The sequence below is a fragment of the Lichenostomus cassidix genome, chromosome Z (genome assembly GCF_008360975.1).
Source record: "Lichenostomus cassidix isolate B80296 chromosome Z, HeHo_3.0, whole genome shotgun sequence".
In the NCBI taxonomy this organism is placed as follows: Eukaryota; Metazoa; Chordata; class Aves; order Passeriformes; family Meliphagidae; genus Lichenostomus; species Lichenostomus cassidix.
The window spans coordinates 32,787,393-32,808,310 of NC_139511.1; the positions used below are offsets into that span (position 1 = coordinate 32,787,393).

At 40.7% G+C, this 20,918-nt stretch overlaps 1 protein-coding gene across 5 annotated transcripts in view; it reads left to right on the forward strand.

Annotated features, from left to right (window-relative positions):
• The first annotated feature begins 2,059 nt into the window (after positions 1-2,059).
• CDC42SE2 (CDC42 small effector 2) overlaps positions 2,060-20,918 on the forward strand; it is an 83,800-nt gene continuing 64,941 nt past the window's right edge. For 3 of the 5 annotated variants that reach the window (XM_085043629.1, XM_085043630.1, XM_085043627.1), the window contains exons 1-3: positions 2,060-2,199; positions 3,161-3,218; positions 17,082-17,146. The gene's annotated coding sequence lies outside the window, so the exon portion shown is untranslated. Of the gene's footprint in view, positions 2,200-2,484; positions 2,628-3,160; positions 3,219-17,081; positions 17,147-20,918 lie in introns of those variants that run through there. The other 2 variants (XM_085043628.1, XM_085043632.1) reach the window with 2 other exon arrangements.

The window sequence follows — 20,918 nt, forward strand, 5'->3', positions numbered from 1 at the left end:
ATATTTCTGCTCATGTTTTATGTATAAATATTTCCTCACAACATTTCCATATAAGTACACATTATGTTTTGTACAAGTTCAACAAAATTTCTTTAAGCATGTCCTTTTCAACATTGTTTTGCTTCTTCTCATGATAGCTTTTTCAGGAGTGAAGTCCTGAGAAACAGAGCTTGAGAAAGAAAATGAACCTGTGGTTTTAGATTAACTGGATCTGCACCCAAACTCTGGATTAAGTTTCTGGTTTTACCACATACTATATATATGACCTGAGGCAAGGTATACTCCCTCTTTATGCTTCAATTTCTCATCTTGAAAGCATAATAATAGTTTTCTCTACATTACAGGGTTCTTGTGAAATAGAATCCACGAACAGTGATGAAAATCTTCAGCAGAATGGAAATAACAATGGCAGCTATTCTTTGCAGGTATGAAATAGGCAAACTGCACCTAAAGTCCTGCACTTGGGTCTCAGCGAACCTGTGCAGCTCTACAGGCTGGGGGAGAGAGCTGCTCGGCAAAAAGGGACTTGGGGGTGCTGGTTGGGAGCAGCTAAACGTGAGCAGTGTGTGCCCAGGTGGCCAAGAAGGCCAATGGCATCTTGGCCTGAACCAAGAACAGTGTGGCCAGCAGGACCAGGGAAGTGATCATCCCCTGTACTTGGCACTGGTGAGGCTGCACCCTGATCAAGTCTGGTTCTGGGCCCTTCACTTTAAAAAGGACACTGATGTGCTGGAGCAAAGGCCAAACGAAGGTTTGCCTTTGAGGTGATGCAGCAAAGTGCAAAAAGGCAAATGAAGGTCTAGAAAACATATCTCACGAGGAGTTGCTGAGGTGGCTGGGTTTCACATGCATCAGAAACACCATTGACAGGGCACTGAGCTGAAACTGGTTTTCAGTGACTGGCTCTTCGAGGGAAAATCAGTGTGAGGGCATGCCTGACGCAGATGATTCTCACACTGTCCTTCTGAAGGCACATTAGACATAAGTACATTGGTGGACACAAACAAAGCCCTCTTAGAAAAATATCAAAAATTGTAAAAATACAGTCTGGAAAAATAATAAACCCCAGACATGCTGACAGTCAAAAAGTTTATATTGCCAGTTCTTTCATTTTAACTCGTGCCACTGAACCACGAATGATGTGTAAAATCAGACACGTTGTGGACAGGTGAGATGGCAGCCTAAGTCTCTATGTGAAGAACCACGCCGTGACAGCACCATGGTGTCACTGGGTATAGCTGCCAGCCATACTTCTGCACATAGCAAGGAATACCTGATCTTGCACGTTCATGATGTTTCATATTTGAGTCATGCTTGCATCCTTCAGCATTTTCCCCTTATTTTCAATTTCTAAAAGACAATGTATGATCTGATGGAATGGAGCGGAGATAGCTCTCTTTGAGTGTCGCAGCGGCACCGTAACTATTTTGAATCAGTAAACCAGCTACAGGTGTGGAGCACCGTGATGAGTCACCACCTCTCTGCCAGCGACTAAAGCGACAGCCGGGGGAACGGGGGACGTGAGACGCGGGAATTTTACCGACACGCAGAGCGGGCTCGCTGCTGTCAGCAGCTGGGGGTCAGAAGACAGCCCCCCTTCTCATTTCTTCGTCCGACCACAGCCACACCAGCTTTAGTGACCTGCTTTCCGCTGCTCCCCACGGCCGTGGCGATGCCAGCCCGTTTTGGGCAGGGAACGGTCAGCGCTGGGGTCCCGCTGCGGCGGGCAGCGAGCCGCGGGCGGTGGCAGCGCAGCGGGGAGGGAGCGCCGCGGCGCTGGCGGAGCTTCGAACGCGCGGCGGCGGCAGAGGAGGAGCGGGAGGCACAGCGATAGCGCTGACGGGCAGCGGCAGCCGCTCTTTGTCCCCTCCCCTCCCCGGCGCGCCCAGCCCAGCCGGCAGCGCGGAGCGGAGCGGGCCGGCCTGGGGACTCCCTCCCCGCGCCGCCGAGGTCGCCATCTTCGCCCCCGAGCTCGCCTTGGACGCTGCCGACCGGGCTCCCGGGGAGCCACCGGGAGGCTGCGCCGCGCCCGCCCGCTGCATGTGACCGGCGGGCGGCAGCGGCCTCCTCCGCGGATCTCGGCTGCGTCCTCCTCCGCCCCGGCGCGGCGGGGAGGGGGCGCGGGGCGCCCGGCAGCGGGAGACGGAGGTGCCGGGGCGCGGCGGGCACACAAAGGAGCGGGCGCCGCCGTGGGCAGCGGTGAGTGCGGGGCAGGGTGCGGGGGTACCCGCTCTCGCCGCCCTTCCCTCTACCTGCCGGCGGGCTGGGCTGCGCTGCGCTGCGGCCGCTCCCTTTCCCGGGGGCCCGCAGGAGCGATGGCGGTGGGGGGGCGTTTGTGTTGCGCTGCCGGACCGCCGGTGTTTCCCGCAGCGACGGCTCCGCGGCCGGGCAGCGGCGAGCGAGGGCCGAGCGAGGTGCCCGGGGGCGGCGGGGCCGGGCTGGGCGGGGCGGGACGATGCGGGGGAGGCTCCGGCCGCGCCGCCTCGGGAGCGGGCAGTGCCGCGGGCGCGGCGGGTGATGCTCAGCCGTAATCCCGCTGGCCGCTCGGACAAAGAGGGGCGAGCAACAAATTTTGTGCTGGGCGACTGAAAAACAAAAAAGAAAGAAAAAAAAAAGGATGAGGAGAGGTTAGGTTTTTCTGGGGTTTTCTGGGTTTTGTGTTTTTTGGGTTTGTTGTGAGGCTTTTCGGGTGGGGGGCGGCGTTTTTTTCGGTCCTTTTTTCCCGTCGTGTTCCCTCGCCCCTCGGCCGGGCGTGCGGCGTGAGGGCAGGGCAGGGCAGGGCAGGTGCGGCGGGCAGGTGGGCGGGAGCGGCGGGCAGCGGCCTGGGCTCGGGATAGGGATCGGGATCGGGCTCGGGCTGTGCCCTGCCGGCGCAGGGCGTGGTGCCGCGGCGGGGATGCCGCGACGCCTCCGTGCCTCCCGCCGTGCCCCCGAGCGCCGTGCGAGCCCCGCGGGGCCGGGGGAGCGGGCAAGGCCGTCCTGAGGGGAAGGAGGGGCTCTGGGCTGCTTCAGCAATGCCTTGGGCGCGCATACAGAGGGGTAAACCGGCGTTTCGCAGCGGGTGTTTGAAATGTGGCGCTTGCCTTCTGGGGTGAGCGTGTGTTTTTCAGGCTGTTACTCCGTGTGTGTGACGCTTACTGGAATTGTAACTCTTCCACAGGCCAGGAGAACGTGAGGCCCTCTGACATTTAACGCTGAAGCTGCATATGCATTAAACTGTAAGTTCCAGTTTTGTTTCTGAACTTGGATTGATGAATGGAGTGATTCTTTCATGTCTGCGAGACAAAACCTTGGGAAGGAATTTAAGTGAGACCCTAGACAGACTTTTCCAATGCCCATTGCATGTATATGGCCCTCCTGCACTGCAGTGACTGATTATAAAATAGAAATCTGGGGGAGAGGGATGCCTTAAGCTCTTGCTTTAGGTATGGTTTTGGTGATAGGCCTTACTTAATCCTCCAGGGCTGACGGTCAGCTTTTAGGCTTAAATCAATGTGTAGAAAATACCTGTAGGTGTAATACTAATGTGTTTCCTTAAATTTGACTGGAATAACTGAGATTTGATGCTGCTTTTTTCCTCACTTGTAAGGCATATTTAGTAAATTATTTTGCTTAGGTGATCTGATTCATAGTAGCTCGTTGGAGGTGCAGATATATTTCTGAGAATTGTTTTTTACAATGTTAAAATATAGGTGCAATTTTGAAAGATGTAATTAAATATTAAATTTCTACTATAATAATGTTTTTTGAAGGGTGAAAGGGACTGTTATAGATGAAATTGCAGGAAGTGATCAAGCAAATGACTACAACCACTAATGAAATACGTACTGGATCAAATAAGCAATGAGATAATTCACTGTACAAATGTGATATATACATAATCTTCATCATATGTCAATAGTTGCATCACTGCTCTTTTAAATTTGGTTTCTCCCATTAGCTTGAGTGAGAAGCTGGAACCTAGATATAGATGTTGAGGTGTTTAAAGTGGTTTTGCTAATGGGAATCAGTTTATTCTGTGTTCGAGACAGTTCTGGTGAAGCTTCTGTATATCTAGGGCAAAGTTGTATAGCTTAGAAATTCCATTGCACAGTCCATAAAATACTATGTGGCATTTGTGCACCAGAGGAGTGAAGAACTCAGAAACTATTGTTTTGTGTAGCTTGTCCAGAAAAGTTAAATTATCTTTAATTCAAAGGCTGTTTTGCCAAAAAATAATTGCCAATTTATTTATACTGTGATACAACCAGATGAAGTAAATTTCTTTGGAAGCCTGCTGGTAATTCTGACCTGACGAGGGCTTTGGAAGTTCTGTGTTGGCTTGGTGTGCAGTGTGGTGGTCTGGTGGGAAGTCATGAGGATATGGTGGCTGGTCACAGTAGGGAAAAGACAGAAATGTTTCAAATATCCCATAATGTAAAAAAAAAAATATTATAATGAGTTGATTTAGAAACAGGAAAAGGAGATGGGAAATTGAGTGTGTGTTTCAACTCTCTTTATGAATGTTTTACTTGCCTTTTTGTACCTGTATATCAGAGCAGCTATTGCGGTGATAAAATATTGACCCTGAAGTGGTTTCAAAAAATCAGATCATGTGCCATGAGGCGTTACAGTAAACAAAAAGGATTAAATGTCTCATTTCATTTCCTTCCCCAACAAGAAGCATAATCAACGTTGTCCTGCTTTTCCAGGAGTAAGCGTTTGTGGTGGTGAAATAGCACTAATCAAGAGTTGTTGCTGTAATTGATTGTCCATGTAACACCCATTAACTTGAGCAAGCTTGCACAAACCCTTAAGATGCTTGTGCTAGACCTTTTGACTCTGAGGTTGGGTGTGAAGGGACTTCTTTTTGTTGCCTCTTGGGTTTCTCCTTGCTAGAATTACAGTGCACTATTAGAAAAATACTTTTTCCGTTACACCATTGACAAGGAAAACAGATTTCATTCTGTGATATATGATTGAAATGGCAGTTTCTTGAAGTTCAAGGGCTTTTTTCAAACTATTAGAGGAGTAGCACTGAGATACTTGCTTAGCTTAGTGTGATATATAGACCTGCTTTTAGGCATGAAGCATAATGTGAAATGAAATGAGCCAATAATGGAAGAACAGAACCCCAGTGTTGAAGTACTCCCTGGTGATATCGGTCCTGTTAAGTTTTTTTGTTATTGGTGTAGTTGTTACTTTCATTTTCAGTGAACTTAGTTTGATGTGGAACAATAAATTAAATGCAAACTTAGCATACCATAGTGCTAGGGAAAATGTTGTGCCAGTTTGTTTTGTGTACTCTGTTATGGTTCGTGTTAGCTCTGGACAGAAACCCATTGGGTTCTTGTTCAGTGTCACTGAATGCTTGGATAGAATTCAAATGTGACTGATTTTCACTTACTTTGAGTGATATTTTGACTTTGCAAATTAGTTTGCCAGCAACTCATTGGAGCTGGTGATTACACTTGACAGCCTGAGTCCAGGTAGTGAGTAGCAGTTTATCATAATTCATTACTGCAGCACATGTTTTTACTAGATAGGATTCTAGCAAGTATTATAGACTGTTGCCTTACGTAAATGTATGTAAACACTTATCTTTGGTCACCGCCTTACCCCTGGGTGTGTGTTTCTCATGCTGCACCTCTGTGTGTGTAGATAGGGAAAGTGGATGAAGGCTAATGTGGCCCTTGTTGTACCTCATGCCATATCCATTAAATTGTGTTTGTTAGTGACTACCATATCTGTTTAATACCAGTCATCTTTTGTCTCCTAATTCTAATATTGGCCTGTATAGCAAATGAAGAGTTTTAAAGGAACTTTGGGTGTTGTCACTGGTTTTGTACTTTGAAAGTGAGGGAATTGCTTTCTTATATATGCTGAAAAGAATTGTGGAGAATTGACTGCTGAAACATGAATACCTGTCTTCCAATGCAATTTTATCAGTGCTTAAAGTGTGCTTAGAAGGGTTAACATGAAGGAGTTATTTTAATATTGTAGCTGCTGTATCACTTTTGTGTTAAAAAGTACTGAAGCAAAGTGTATATGATGACTGCACAAAGAAATTTTTTTTTTTTTTAATAGGCTAGATGTAGATGCACTAGAAAAGCAGGGACATGGTGTTTCTTCCTGTAACCAAGCCTGGGAGGAAAATAAAGGAGAGAGGGGGAGGAGGAATGCTGCTCTGAAGGATGCTGGTCCTGAGATGGGTGGATTGGATTCCTTTAAAAAACATCTTAGAGATGGGGAGAGGCTTTTGAGTATTCACAGTCACTTAAAAGTTTCATGTTATTTTGATGAAGAAAGTCTGTCTTGCATGATGAGTGTCTCATTTTATTGTATGAGTAGCAATGATAAGAAATAATGATGAATTCAAGGAGGAAGCAGCCTGAAGCAATTGAAAATGGGTGAGAGAACAATCAAACAGCTGCACTGAACATGTTGGAGTGGGGGCTTCACATAAAAGGCAGATTGAAGAGGAAGTTTAGCAGTGAGAAAGCTGCCTGCTAGTAACAAAGTGAATGTAGGAAACTCTGCCTGAGGACTCTTTTGGTCTCTCTCAAATTCAATTTTTTATGTGTGGTTAGAAGTGGATGTGTGAATTGAAACTACTAGTTCAAGGAAGAGCAGTGAGAGGAACCGTAGCGTCTGTTGACTGCTTCACCTCAATTCCGAGGGGAAGAGAAGCTCTCTCATCCACGTAGAAGGCACAGTTCAGGAAGAGTAGACCTGTGTCAATGCAGTCTTACATATTCTTTGTCAGTATCACATTAACAGAATGGCTTAGGAAGGAGGTGTAAGGACGTAGATGTAAGGTGTCAATGCAATCACCAGCAGGTTATGCAGTCTTCTTCTTGGAAACATTACTGAACTGTATTAACTTCCTGTTCTAATTTAGTTATTTTTCTGTCCAGTTAGATTGGCAATATTTGTTGTGAGATGTCAGAGAGAGAACTGTTGTGACTCTTGGAGATGTCCTGTGCAGGGGTTAGAGTTGGACTTGATTGTCCTTGGGGTCCTTTCCAACTGAGCATATTCTGTGATTCCATGGTACCTTCTGTCTGCATGTGCAGTAGTGCATGAGCAGTGCATGGGAGAAGGCAAGCTGCTGATAGTTGCACTGCCTGAAGAGCTAGGAAATGCTGTTCAGCTTGCTTTTATGTTATGGCTAAACTATATTCAACAAACAACTGAAATGGGTCTCTGTGAGTTGTGTTCAATGGTTTACTTATTTGGCTGATGCTGAGAGTAGGGATCATATTGTAGGTTGACATCTAGTAATGTCAAAGGTCTATTGAGTTGCAGTTACCTGAGCCTTTGGTCTGATACCATAGTCATTAGAAAACAGTTACCTGAGCTCTTCACTGCACAGAGTTTGAATCCTTTCCCCACCATACATAAATTGTTACAGAAGTGTGCTGGCCTGTGATGAGCTTTGCTTGCACTGCATAAACCAGTGCCTCTGTGCTGGGGAAGAGGTGCTGGAGGAGAAATCGCAGTTCATCTTTATAGAAAAGGAAAAACTTTGATCTAAACAAGAAGGGGCTTGTAATGCTGGGAGAGTATTACACATGGAGGTGACCGCTCTGGTCTAATAATTTTTCACAGCTAAACAGAGTGCTTCAAGCTGTACTTCAGGCAAGCAGGGATAAAATATTGCAAGTATCTCTAGCCATTTAGGCGAAAAGAGAGAGCTGTTTGTTTCATCAATATGTAAACAGTACAAGGGCAAAACTGCATGAACCAAGTAACTGATTACAGACTGCATCATGGTTCGCTGGGTATTTTGTTATCTTGTACTTTTTTACAAGTTTCTGTACAACTCAACCTGTTTTTTTCTTAGTATATGTGCCTTGAACTTTAACAGTTATTACAAAGAGTTCAAAAATGTTTCCTTAGGAAAACTTCCTTTTCACAGAATAGAAAGAGTGTTGTCACCAAAGCCTGCCCAGTTAAAATCTCAATTGTCCTCTTAGAAAAAAATAAGTGTTTCTGCCTTTTGACTGAAGTTTTTGAATTCTGTCTTAAATTTAGTACCTTTTCTGTCTTAAAGTACTGGCTTAACTTTGTAGGGGCTTGATATACTTTTCTCGTGCTTCATTTTTGGAGTGGGACCTTCAGTAATCTTTCTTGTTGTCACCCACTGAATTTGGAGACCACCTGTTCAAATCCTGTGCAAAAATAGGACTTTTCAAAATTACAGCTGGTTTCCTTGTCTAAACAGTCATACTACTTATTACTGAAATATTATATGCAGAAAGTGCCTCGTTACATTTATTGGTAGCTTTTATCTTACAGCTCATGTTCAATAATTCTTGTCCTGTCTGATAACATCTCTTTTAATTGGCCCCACGTGATGCAGCTATTAACATCAAACACCAGTTGCTAAAGGAATTCAACCTACTTCTTTACTTCTTTAAAGCTTCCTGAGAACAGTTTTTCACTTGAGCTCGATAACCTATTTCTTCTCTTAACCCTTCAAATGAATAGTATCTTACCCTGTTTTTTTTGCACTGAAGTTATTTTTTAGTCAGCTTAGCTTGTTCTGCCTTGATGTAAAGTTTAAAAAAAAAATAAAATTGATGTAAGAATAATGTAGTTTCAAGTTGAGTAATCCTGTTCACTTGAACTGTGTAAACAGATTTTGAGATACGAAGAAGCTGTTTCCTCCAGCCAAAAGTACATGTAAGTATTTCAGAAACAGGAGTTTACTGATTTTATTTAATGTTGACTTACTCAAAAAGTCAGTGTACCAAGGATGGGAAGAAAGGTTTAAAAATGCATGTTGTAATGTCTAATTTTTAAGGGGAGGGAGAAGGGAGCAGGGAGTAGTCTTCACCAATTGTGTTATTTCTGGTATTTCATGCACTCCTTGCTCATCAGATCTTTTTTTTTTTGGTCTTCAAGCATATGCGAGGAATAATTTAAAGAGCTGATAGAGAACTAAGCTCTGGTGCATTCCTGTGTTTTATTTCTTTTTGGTTGGTTGGTTTTGCCCTATCAAAAATTCATCTTGAACAAATGTTTAGGTGATGTGCTCACAGTGGGAGCATGTGACTGGTAAAGCCAGGGTTTGCTGTGTAATCAAGTCTTTATTTCAATGTTGAATAGGACTTTTTTTGAAGGATAAATCTAGGTGTGTTCAGCTCTGTTATTTCATGCAATTGTACCTTTTTTTCTCTTGTAACCTCAAAGCCTTGTGATACTCTTCCAAAATGTTAGTTGGACTTGAGACTGCATTGAGGTGAATTTGAAAAAGCACCAAATCAGTACAGACACTCTGTTGTGAAATACGTGGACCATCCTCCAGGGTCTACCATATCCAAGCTTCCTGTAAGCTTTTTCTAGAGAAGAACCTCTAAATCCCTGCATTGATGCCTTTACTTTCCATGCATGATTATTAAATGGTGCTTTCACTTAAGCGCAGGCCTTTCCTAGGAAGTCAGCAGGAGTGGTGACTTCTTTCAGCTCTTAAGTGTTGTAGGTCAGACCATGGCTATGATTAAGTTAGTGGTGAAGCTTTCATTGAGATCTTAAATTCATTACAATTGTGTCTGCAAAGCAAGTACACGGCATCTCTGCAAGAATGCATTTGCAAGGGTGACACTGGCAATCAACCAGCAGTTAGAGGTGAGGGTGAAGTCTTGTTCCTTCTCTTTCTTCAGTTGACTTGCAGTTAGTTATTTCCAAAGGTGCTTACAAACCAAGGTATGAACATTACCTACCAGTGTGTATTCAGGAAAATATAAATACTGGAGGTTGTGGTGGATTTGTTTTGTAATGTATTTATTATTTGGTTGGGGCATGGTTGTCGCCTTTGCTCCCAGTCCTTCGTCCTCTATGCTGTCAGGATATGTATGTATTCACAGTAAGACAATTGTTATTTCTTAAGATTTTTTTGTTATTATTTATTTCAGTTGAAAATGGTAGTAAATAAAAGGACACTGCATCAAGAGTGATCCCACCTGGGAGAAATTCACAGCAGGCACAGACCTGTGATAGCCCAAACAAGCATGCATTTTAGTGAAATAGTACATAAATTAAGAATTCCATTAAAGAAAATACTGTTCTGAGAGTGACACTTCCACAAATAGCTACTCAAATATTGACGGGGTAATGGGTGATTCTAGATTATGCTTTGTATACTGTATATATGCTATCTCTTTTTTCAAATTCTTTAACTTTGTTCTTTTTCTTTCAAGGACAGAAAGTGTGATCTGAAAGCTTTGTTGCTTTGTTTCTACTGGTTGCGATCATATGAAGATAATTTTGTCAGCATTCTTCTGGACTGACAACTTTATCAAACTATTTGTGACTTACTATCTTTTTAAATGTAACTTAATTTATGTTTGCCCCTATTCAGTGATGCTGAGAGCATTTCAAATGCTGTACTGTTGTGATGTTCCAGGCAGCAAATTTTGAAAATCACCATGGTAATGTGCGTGTGTGTGTGTGGGAGGGAGGCTAAAGTTGGAATCTGCATTAACAGGATGGGTTAATAGTACATATGCTCAGTGGCACTAGCACTGTTTGTTCTTTGACATGCATGTTCTTTGCTTAATTAAAAACAAAGTAACATGATGGAATTAAAAGCCCCTATTGTCTGATTTTTAGTCTTTTTTTTTTTTTTGTGGTTCTGAAACAAATCCACTGAAATAATCAGATATGGGGGTAATTATTGAATCTTCTTTCTGTTTGGAAAATGGCATATGATAATTTTGTAAACTAGCAAGGAAACTTCAAAACTTCTTTATTCTTTCTATGAGAACTTAAGGGTAGACTTACAAGTCAGTGTGTTACAGCTAGAGATATCTTCCAAGGACACTTATTACTGATAGTGCATGTCCTTGTGATTTCTGCCAAGACATTGTGCATGTTTAAAATTCTTGATTTTGGGTAAGCATATTTGGATGCTTCTGTACTTGCAGTTGTTGTCTCAGACACAGAATTAGTTCTGAAGTATTATCAGTGCTAGTTTAATTTTTTTTTAATAAAGGGGAGCTGTGTTCTGTTCTGCAACTAGTTCTCAATTGCCCTGAGTCAGTGCTGATGACAGGTAAACTTAAAAATGCCTATGAATTTATAGGAAGAGTGGACAAGAGAAAAGTTGAAGCTGACTTTTCTTGTCTCTTTATTACTGTAGTCTAAATAAACTTGAAAAAATTGGAGACTTGGATGAAGAATGGTTTCTTTTCCACATTACTATACTGATTGTCTCAAATCTCAAAGTGGAAGAGCTATGAAGACTGTGAATGATGTAGAGGAGAAGGCATATGAGGAGTGACTGAGGTCACATAGTTTGCTGGGGCTGAAGGAGAATGAGGAGAGACCTCATTGCAGTCTACAGCTTCCTCATGAGGAGAAGAAAAGGGGCAGGCACTAATCTCTTGTCTGTGGTGACAGCGACAGGACGCGAGGGAATGGTATGAAGCTGCAGTGCTAGGAGAGGTTTAAGTGGGATATTATGAGAAGGTTTTTTAGGCAGAGGGTGGTTGGTTCCTGGAAAAGGCTCCCTTAGGACATAGCCACAGCACCAAGTCTGACAGAGTCCAGGAAGTGTTTGGAGAATGCTCTTGGGGCACATGGTGTGGCTCTTGGGGCTCTCCTGTGCAGGGCCAGGAGTTGGACTCAATGATCCTTGTGGTTCCCTTTCAATTCAGCATATTCTGTGATTCTGTGAAATTTTAAGCAGTTGCAATAACTTACTAGTTTAAAAATACTGACCCATGCTATTGAGAATTAGAGGCATTGATATGGGTGCAAAATGCAGACCAAGTCATTATGACTTCTGTGTTAGATTACCTGAGAGAGGGGGCTTCTTAACTCTTGCATTGCATAGAGAAACCTTACAGCAAAACCACCAAGAAGGATGGGGAGTTAAGATGCTCTTGCTGCATCAAGAGTTCAGGTGAGTCGAGAGGTTTCATGACAGCTGTCTTTGCCATCAGTAGAACAGAGTTATTAGCCTGGTGTGATGTGAACGTTCAGACCATCCTGAACCTGAGAGGTCACCTGGAATTCTGAGACGTCTGTGTGTGCATTCACATGACTTGCTGCATTGTGTTTTTACTATGCTATTCACTTATTGTACGCAATCTGTCACAGTAATAATGCTTATTACTGTGATATTTTTCTTTCAAAATGCCAGGCGTTCTTTTGAGAGTGCGAGTGTGGGAAGTGATGACTTTGACAGTCCTTGCCTTCAGAAAACAAGCTGTGTTTTTTCAAGGCATGCTTCAAGACGTGTTTGGGCTTATCCTTCATGTTGTGCACTTCCTCTCCATTATCACCTGATCTTTTTAGCTCTGATTTCACTATTATGTTTTTGCGAGGGCTGAACATCACTATGTATGCAGTGTAGTCATTTGTACATCTAGTGGATTGCTAGATTCTTTTTTGCTTTTTGAGGAGGGGAGTATTTACTGTCCAACAGACTATCTCTCTTTCTAGTTCTTTACAAAACTTGAGAGCTTTCAGACTGTGAACTGTTGTAGTTTTGGGTAGGATTTTTTTTTTTTTTTGTGCTGTTATTCCCTTGGCCTGTCTACTTTTGTTATGTACAGGATTTGTAGTATCACACAGGTTCCTTGTCACATGGGTGATTTAAAGCAGACAGCTAAGGGATTATTCATATTAGATTTTGAAGGAAGAATTTAAGTAAACTACATCCTTTATCTGACGAATGAGTGAAGTTATTCATGTCGAGTTTTCAAAGTCTGTATTGGCAGGTGTGAAAACACAATACCTGCTTCTGAAAAGTATGCTACTAAATGCACCTTCCTCCCACACATTAGAAAAAAGGGAAAGCCTTTAAGGGAGTAAAATAATCTGAGAGAGAAGTATTAGTATACAGATACTTTTTCCTTCACTTTAAAAAGGCTTAGCCTCTCAAACTTTGTAATACATACTGAGTTTCTCCATACTAAAAATTCAGTGCATCTAATTAAAGTGAAATACAAGATTTCACCCTTTATGTAGCTGAATTTCTGCACTTCCAGCTTCTGATCCCAAGGTATCTTTCAGTCTTCTTCCTGGTGTGTTCATCCAGTGTTAGGCATTTGTCTTCTAAAGTAGACACGTGTGTCACTGATAAGCCAAAGGAATTTCATTAGAAAGAGAAGAAATAGGAAAGCCAGGTGCCAGTACAGATAAACATGACCTGGACACCAGTCTTCCGGGTATCTGACTCCTACTAGCTTCTGAGAGAATTATTTGCCTTTTTTTCTGTCTTGGCGAGATTTCTGGAGGCCAACCAAGGTAATGCAAACATTATAAAATATTGGAATGTCTTAATGTTGCTCTCTTCTAAGGATCTTTAGAGAACAATATTTGAGGTGAGGAAGAGTCATTCAGAGGTAAGTTTAAGTAGGCTACTGTCCCAAGTCCTCCTCTAGGCTACATTGGTGAATAGAAGTGTCTTTCTCCTAAAGACATGTCTTAAGTGTGATCTCCATCTCAAGCTTGTCCTCTGAGGAGCCCTAATTTTGAGATTTATATCCCTCTGATGGGAATGGGAGAAACCAAAATGGACCTTCATGGTTTTTTTCAACTTATCTTTAATGTTATGTACCTTATGGCTCTTTTGGTGCCAAATATACCCAGCTCTGAACTCACTGACGTTTACTGACTCCATTCATTATGGCTCTGTAAAATGAATTGCCATTGCAATTGCTGTTACCAGTTACAAGCTTCATAGTGAAATAATAAAATATGCTCTACTGGCTATCTGTAGTTTTCTGTATGAATGTGACTTTGCCATGGACTAGAAAAGAAAGAGGATTGTAAATCTATGTGTATATATGATGTATGTCTATGGAGATGAAAATGACTTAGCAGGTGCAAGATTAATCATTGGTATGTTTTCCATTTCTGTTTTCAATAGCTTTTGAAAGGATAAAAAAGTTAGATGTTCTAATGAAGACAGTGAAACTCAATGCGAAGTTTAGATAATTATTTTCTAATGGATAAACCAGTCAAACTGCTGAAGTTCACTGTCTGTTTTTTTCTTTCAGCGGACAGGACTGAATGTTTGTAGGCTATTTAACTGTTCATGTATTGTAAACTCATGGACTCTTTAGCTTAGAAAATATTTTTCTTCATGATACAAATACATTTTTAAAGCTTACACTGTACATCTGTAGTGTTTTCAAGTTCTGAATCAAATTTCAACCTGTTTTGTGTAAATAGAAGACAACTTAGAAAATGTGATGGAGCTACCCTAATGATTTTACTCTCTGAATTTGATACTTTGGAATAAGAATATTGATTTTCTCAAGTCTCTTAATACTTATGACACTTCTGTAGCTGCTCCATTACAATATACTTCTTTGGCATTTACATTCACTAAAATAATGTGTGTCTTTTCAGTAAAAAGCGCTGTACTAATAATGTTTCACTTTTCTTTTATGAGGTGAATATGTTATTTACCCTATTGGTTTGTATTTTCTCATCTTTGTTTTCATATACAGCTTTTATAGTGAACTTCTTAAAAAAGGCTAATACGACTTTTAAGGTGGGATGGACTAAGTAAGAAATCATCTGAGCAGATAATGTCAGGATGACAATGAAACCACCTGTTCATGTGGCAGCATTAGTGATTTCTTGTAACTGGTTAAATCAGTAATATTATTTAGAAATACAGGCTTGAACACAAGGCTTCAGGCAAGCATAAAGCTTCAAATTCTCACACAAATGATTCCACTTAGACAAATGCTTGTTATAACTGGCTTTTCAAATGAAAGTGATGTGGGCAAGTCTGCAGTAAGCTGTCCAGAGTTAATAGAAAGTTGGCACAGATTGATTAGCAGTGTGCCTTGGCAGTACATGCAAACAGCTACTCTTTCCACCGTGCTGTCATTTAATAGCCTTTCAAGCCAAAAGTCTATAATTTATAGACATTATTTTGTTAATTAAGTTGTCCTTTAGGATGTGGGTTTAGTCTACAGGCTTCATTCATCTGGGATTTTGAATAGCTGTGACATGATGACTTAAAACAACTGGTCCTGATCATCTCATTTGTGACTGACTAAAAAGTGTTGTTTCACAAGGATGGCTTTCGTTGTTCTGTCCTGCTGCTCTTTCAGCATGGCCCTAGATTTTTAATGCTAAAGTTTAGGAAAGTCTCTAAGTCTACACTTAGTCTATTTTTCTTCAAGGAGAGGGGTGGAGTAAGACATTTGGCTTAGAGATTGTAAATATAGATATTCTTATATCTAGCAGTACCTCATTTGTATAAATGTTATTATATATTTAAATTGTTTATACAGAATTGGTCTCTACATGTTTAGGATGTTATGTGTGCTACTAATGTGTACTCTGCTAATTCTTCATAATGTAGTTTTCTCTCAGTAAAATTTACTAATATGAATATTAACTAATATGCTTTCAGCTGCACTGAATTTGAGTGAGGATGTCTGTGTTTAACTGCAGCTAAATTAGTTGTTTCCCCTATCTACAAGTCTGATGTTGTCCACAGAGTTTTTAACTAGAAGGTAGCTAACTTTCAGTGACACTTCTGTTACAAAATTGACATCTACTCTAGAAATGCGTGTTTGCCTTGCTGTCTTTAGGATTTTATTTGCTTTTGTATTGAACTGTTACAGCTCTTGACAGATAATTCTATGCAGACAAGTTTCCCCTTTCTCCTTTTCCTTCACAACATTTTTCTTTTCATTTGGCATTTTTCTGCATTTATAGTCTGTTTTACCTGCTCTTGTCTGCTTTAGCTCTTTGTTTCCAGTCCATATTTTTTCTGTCAATCTTTTTTGAAAACTATGTGGGTAGAGATAAAAACGCCTTAATTTTACTTTTTAAATCTGTCTTGTGTCAGTCTGAGAAGAAAGAGTTCACTAGAAGGGCTGAGCTATGATAAACAGCCCTCAGTAAAAGCCACCAAGCAGATGCCTTGCCATATAGCATGAAGGTCAAAACTCTGGGGATCTTTAAGTGTAGTAGGGAAGTGGGACTTTTTGTTTGTGAGTTTGCTTTGCTCTGTTTTGTTTTGGTTTCTTTTTCTAAACAAAATCTGCAAAACATTGCCTTTCCTAACAAAGGAAATATATAAAATTTCACTTACTACTGAATTTACCTTATTTTTGTATGCTCATTTGAAGTGTGAACTAGATTGTTAGGCATTTTCAGCTTTCCTCATGGCGTCTGTCTGTTTTGAAGCCCATATCTGATACGTGAATGTTGTCATGACTGTCATTGCAGGTGGATCCTCTAGGAATACCTGGGTTTTCTGGTTGATTTGGGTTGGTTTTTTAATTGAGGTTAAACAGCACTAAATATTCTACTTTAAGGAGCAATGATTCTTTTTGTCACTCAGAGCCAGCTCTTAAGGACGTGTTTCCTTTCTGTTACTGCCTGCAGTACTTGTAATCTGTCCTTCCTTGTACTGAGAACAGCTGAACTTGGTAACAGATGTCATGGACGATAATTCAGTAACAAACTTGTTTGCTAAACCTCAAACACTTAATGACATTTAACTGCCAAGTTACACATTTGTATTGGGACGTAGTACAAAACAGTTATTCCCTAACTACCTGGTATTGCCAGTAATTTGAAGTCTGATCATTAAGAAAGATTATCTAGCTAATCTTGCAAAAATAATGTTGGAAAATCCATCAGGTTCAGGGCCTTCCCACATGCCCCTGCTAATATAAATGTCTGACCCTAGCAAAGGAAGCAGCCAAAACTAAGTAGTCTTGCTTTTGTACCAATGTTCCTTATTTACTTTATTTAACTGTGTCGTACATATATAGGTATATAATTATTTATACATTTTAAACCGTGTGTACACATATTGGAATATAAAGAGGACCTGGGAGTGCACAAGTCAGTGAAAGTTTCTGCCAACATTGCTGTGAATAAAGCCTGTAATCCTTGAAATCATTCACAAGTGGAAGTAGCTCAGTCATTCTGACACCTGTGGTGCTTGCAAAGGAGAAGCCTTGGGGCAACTCCTGATTCTCCCTCTTGGTAGCTGTTTTCTTCCTGGAGCCATAAAATTACATTGCTCTTCACTGTGAATAATTTGTGTTAGGAGATGTAACAGATAGTAACTTACGCTGTTTTTTCCCTTCTTCCTCTCTCTCTAGAATTGGGGATATCTTCATTGAATAACTTGCTGCTTAAAGAAAGTGACAGAAGTTGGGAAATTCAGGTAGGTGATACTTTCAGTTAACTTTTCACTTTAAATGTTAATGCAAATATGGATGACATCTATAAATACTCATTGTGGTACCAAAACCATCAAAGCATTATATAGATTTTAAACATTACTCAGATTGAATCTGGTTTCATGGCACCTCTTGTGAACTCTAAGTAAGATTTTAAGCCCCTGATAAGAAGTCCAGCAGACTTATGATATTCAAGTGTTCTTTGTGCTTATAATAAAAGTACATTCCTATTAATATCTTAGAGGATAGGAGGTCCAGGTACTTTGTAATGCTCAATAAATTTAACAAATTTTTTTGACAGCATTGTCTTGTTGCCCCAACAGACTCTGGTACTCATGGTATGTGCAGCCGTATACACTTCATCTAATTTCTTTTCCCCGTTTTATTACTAAAGTAAATTCTGGATGGATTTGCTAATTACATCCATTTGACATTTCACTTCCTTTGTTTCTAATTCTTGTATAAGATGGCAAAATTATTTTGGTGTTCTTTGTGCAATAACTTCCATGGCTTTAACAATTTAATTTGCAATTCCATATACGGTGTTGTTTGCCCTGGTTGGCTCCGATTTTAAGGACCCATCCAGCTTTACTTGACTACTTTCTAGTTTTCCCTTCAAGTACACATGCTTTGGTGTGGTGTTAAATAATGTGTAGGAATAGCCAGTGGTTTTAACCACCTGAATTTACCTCCACCAGAATTCTGGGATAGATTAATTCCTATTTGATTTCAGTCATTGATAATGATTGTAGCACATTTATGTAGAGTTAATTGCTGTGGATTACATGAATACTGGTGGAACAGTTTAACTGTGAAACTATTGCTGATTTCTTATGAGCTCAATTCTACATAGCAATTTAGAAGCCTGTAGATTCTCCTTTAATATTTTTCTTTACTGTCTTCATATTTTACTGCCCAAAAATCCAGATGAACTGTGGAAAAGGATTCTCTAGGATATCAGGACCTGAGGAGATGTACATAAAAATCTCTTAAACATACTGTTTCCTCTGAAAGAGATTTAACTTGTGGAACACATTGGAAAAATTCTCCATAGAGTGTTTTGCAGGATTTGTTCTAGATTTCTTTCTCAGGAACTACGTAACAAGTATCTTTCTATTTTATAGTACTCTGTGTTTCTGATCACCATTAATTTAGTATGTAATTCAAGTAGCAGCAAAAGTTGATACTTTACTCTAAAAATACTCAAAGTACGTTGAATTTTTTAAAAATACTGGTTAAAGGTTAATACTACATTTTCAGTTTCATTCTTTGTCTCCCTTCCCCCATGTTCCTTTGACAACTCTGAAGTGTTTCCAGTAGGACTGACGATACCAGACATGTTTGGGCTTATCCTTCATTTTGTGCACTTCCTCTCCATTATCACCTGATCTTCTTAGCTCTGATTTCACTATTACTTGTAAAATGTTTCAACCATGTAGTCTGGGGAAGAAGAAGTCTGCACATGAATTTACCCTGGAGAAGTATGTGACAGAAGGGTGGTTGTATTATTAGCATGTGAAACTGAAGTGTAAATGGCATGCCACGGTGGGAGCAGGAGCTGCAGCTTCTGTTGCTGACCCTGCAGTTCCTCCTCTGTCCTGCTCCTCGCTGCTGTGACTCAGGAGCATCCCCAGATGTTTATATACCCACCCTGTGAAAAATGTTTCATTGAAGAATGAGAATGGGCTGTGCAGATGGGGACTCTGTCAGAAAAGAGCAGGGAGAAGGAAATAGTAGACCAATCAGATAATTTTAAAATAATTTTTAGAACTGCCAACTCTGTAATAATTCACAACCGGAAAAATCCCATCCTGTGAGGGTGGATGGAAGGGGGAGGAAGGAAGACAGTCAGTTAGGTAGCATATGTAGGGGATGGTAAGAGCGTGTGAAAGATGATGTCTGTTTGAAGAAGACTAAGAGGAAAAGAAGAGCAATATTTGATACCTGAGGGAAGTAAGGGCTGTACTGTAAGGGGTGTTCTGTAAGCAGCAGCAGGAGGGCACAGGCATGGATGAGAGTTGATGCAGGAAGACAAATGGAGAAGAAACAGAACTTTTGGAGCAGTGGTTCAGTGGGTGGTAATCCCCACTGGAGCAGGAGCAGACAGGAAGCAAAGAGAACTCCACAGTGCAAAAATATGTGTATTTCATTCTTGTGCCAGAAACAAGTGAAGTGCAATGGGTGTTCCCAACCTGTTGGCTGCCATTTCTGTATGAGCTCCAGGAGTGTCTGCAGGAAGCTTCAATCACATATCAGGAAGTACAGCCTTCCTGACTTGCCTTGCTGACAGCTATGAAGTTGGTGAGAGTAAAATCTCCATAAACATCTTATGATATGCTCTGTTCTAGATTAAAAAAGGAAAAAAAAAAGATAAAGCCATAGATCCTAGTATTTATCTTCATTTCTCTTAAGTTTTTGAGGTTCAAAAACTGAAAGCTTTTAAGATAGTGATGGACAGTGCTCTAGGGCCATTTCCTGCTGCCTCTTTGCCTAGAACCCTACAGCTTTTCCTTTCCCTGCCTCACTACAATTGCATGGCTGGATTTGCATCTTTGTTCCCATGCCAGGGTTTTTTGTCGCATGACTCTGACCATGTGTGTTGTGGATGTACTTCCAGTCATGTGAAGTAAAAGCATTTAGGTTTGTGGCTGTTCTTCATAGTTAGTATATGCCTCATCTGGCCTCAAGATACTGTTAAACATACACTTTCCAACTGTTTAGAGCAAACTCAGAAAAGTCTGAAAAAAAATAGAAAAAAGTGCTTTTCTCAACTTTTCCATTCTAGTGTTGCTAATTCACTGAAGTTTTAGAATACTGGAGTGGGGGAAAAGAGGAAAAAATTTATTTCCTCCCCTTTGAAGGTAGTGTCAAAACTGTAAATTACTTGAGTTTGGCAAAAAAGCCTTTGTTACATTCATGTCTGGCACTAAAAGCTGGTGCAACACTCCTGCATTACTCCTTCCCTCCAGAAGTCCTACCCTAAAATGCTGGTGGATTGTTCATGTGTTGTGTGTGCATCTTGATGCCACCACAGAAAACCACATATCTTCAAATCTCAATTATGTCTTTTATGTTTCCTTGCTTTTGTAATATATGATTGTCAAATTTGGTTCACAGGCTGGCTTTTCTGAGCAAGATTTCAATTAGTTTTAGTTTCCTGTGGAAGGAAATATTTAGACTTCACCCACCAAATTTTCATTAATTCTATATTTTTCTAATTAAATAATAAAAAGTATTCTAATTTTCAGTTTAATGATTGATTCATGAATTTGGAGCAATGCCATAAAGAGAAATTTTAGTTCATTTATGTAATTGAAATTTAGTTCAGTTTTTTCACTTAAAGGGTGAAGGAAAAAACCTCACAGTAAGAGGCTGGATTTCAACTTTTTGTTTCATGAAGAACTTCTGTTTTTCAGTGCAGCTTAACTACCTTTAACTTCTGAGTTCTTATTGTTGTATTAATCCTGTAGAGTAACTCTAAAGTAACAGAGGTAGAAAACTGTCCTTCTGTTACTCCATTTCAGTAACTCCATTTCAGTATTTCAAATGTCAGATACACATTTGTGCAATTTCAGATGCCCATTTCATTTCTGCTGACTCTTTGGTACGATCTGTATTTGTATCTGACTGTCTTCCACTTCCTCCAGTGTTCAATTTAGGTCAAATCACTGGGGTGCAGCTGAATTATGTGACTGACTGAACTTCTCACAAAAGTGTTCAGAAATGGTTTGGCTTATTTCCATGAAACATTTTATT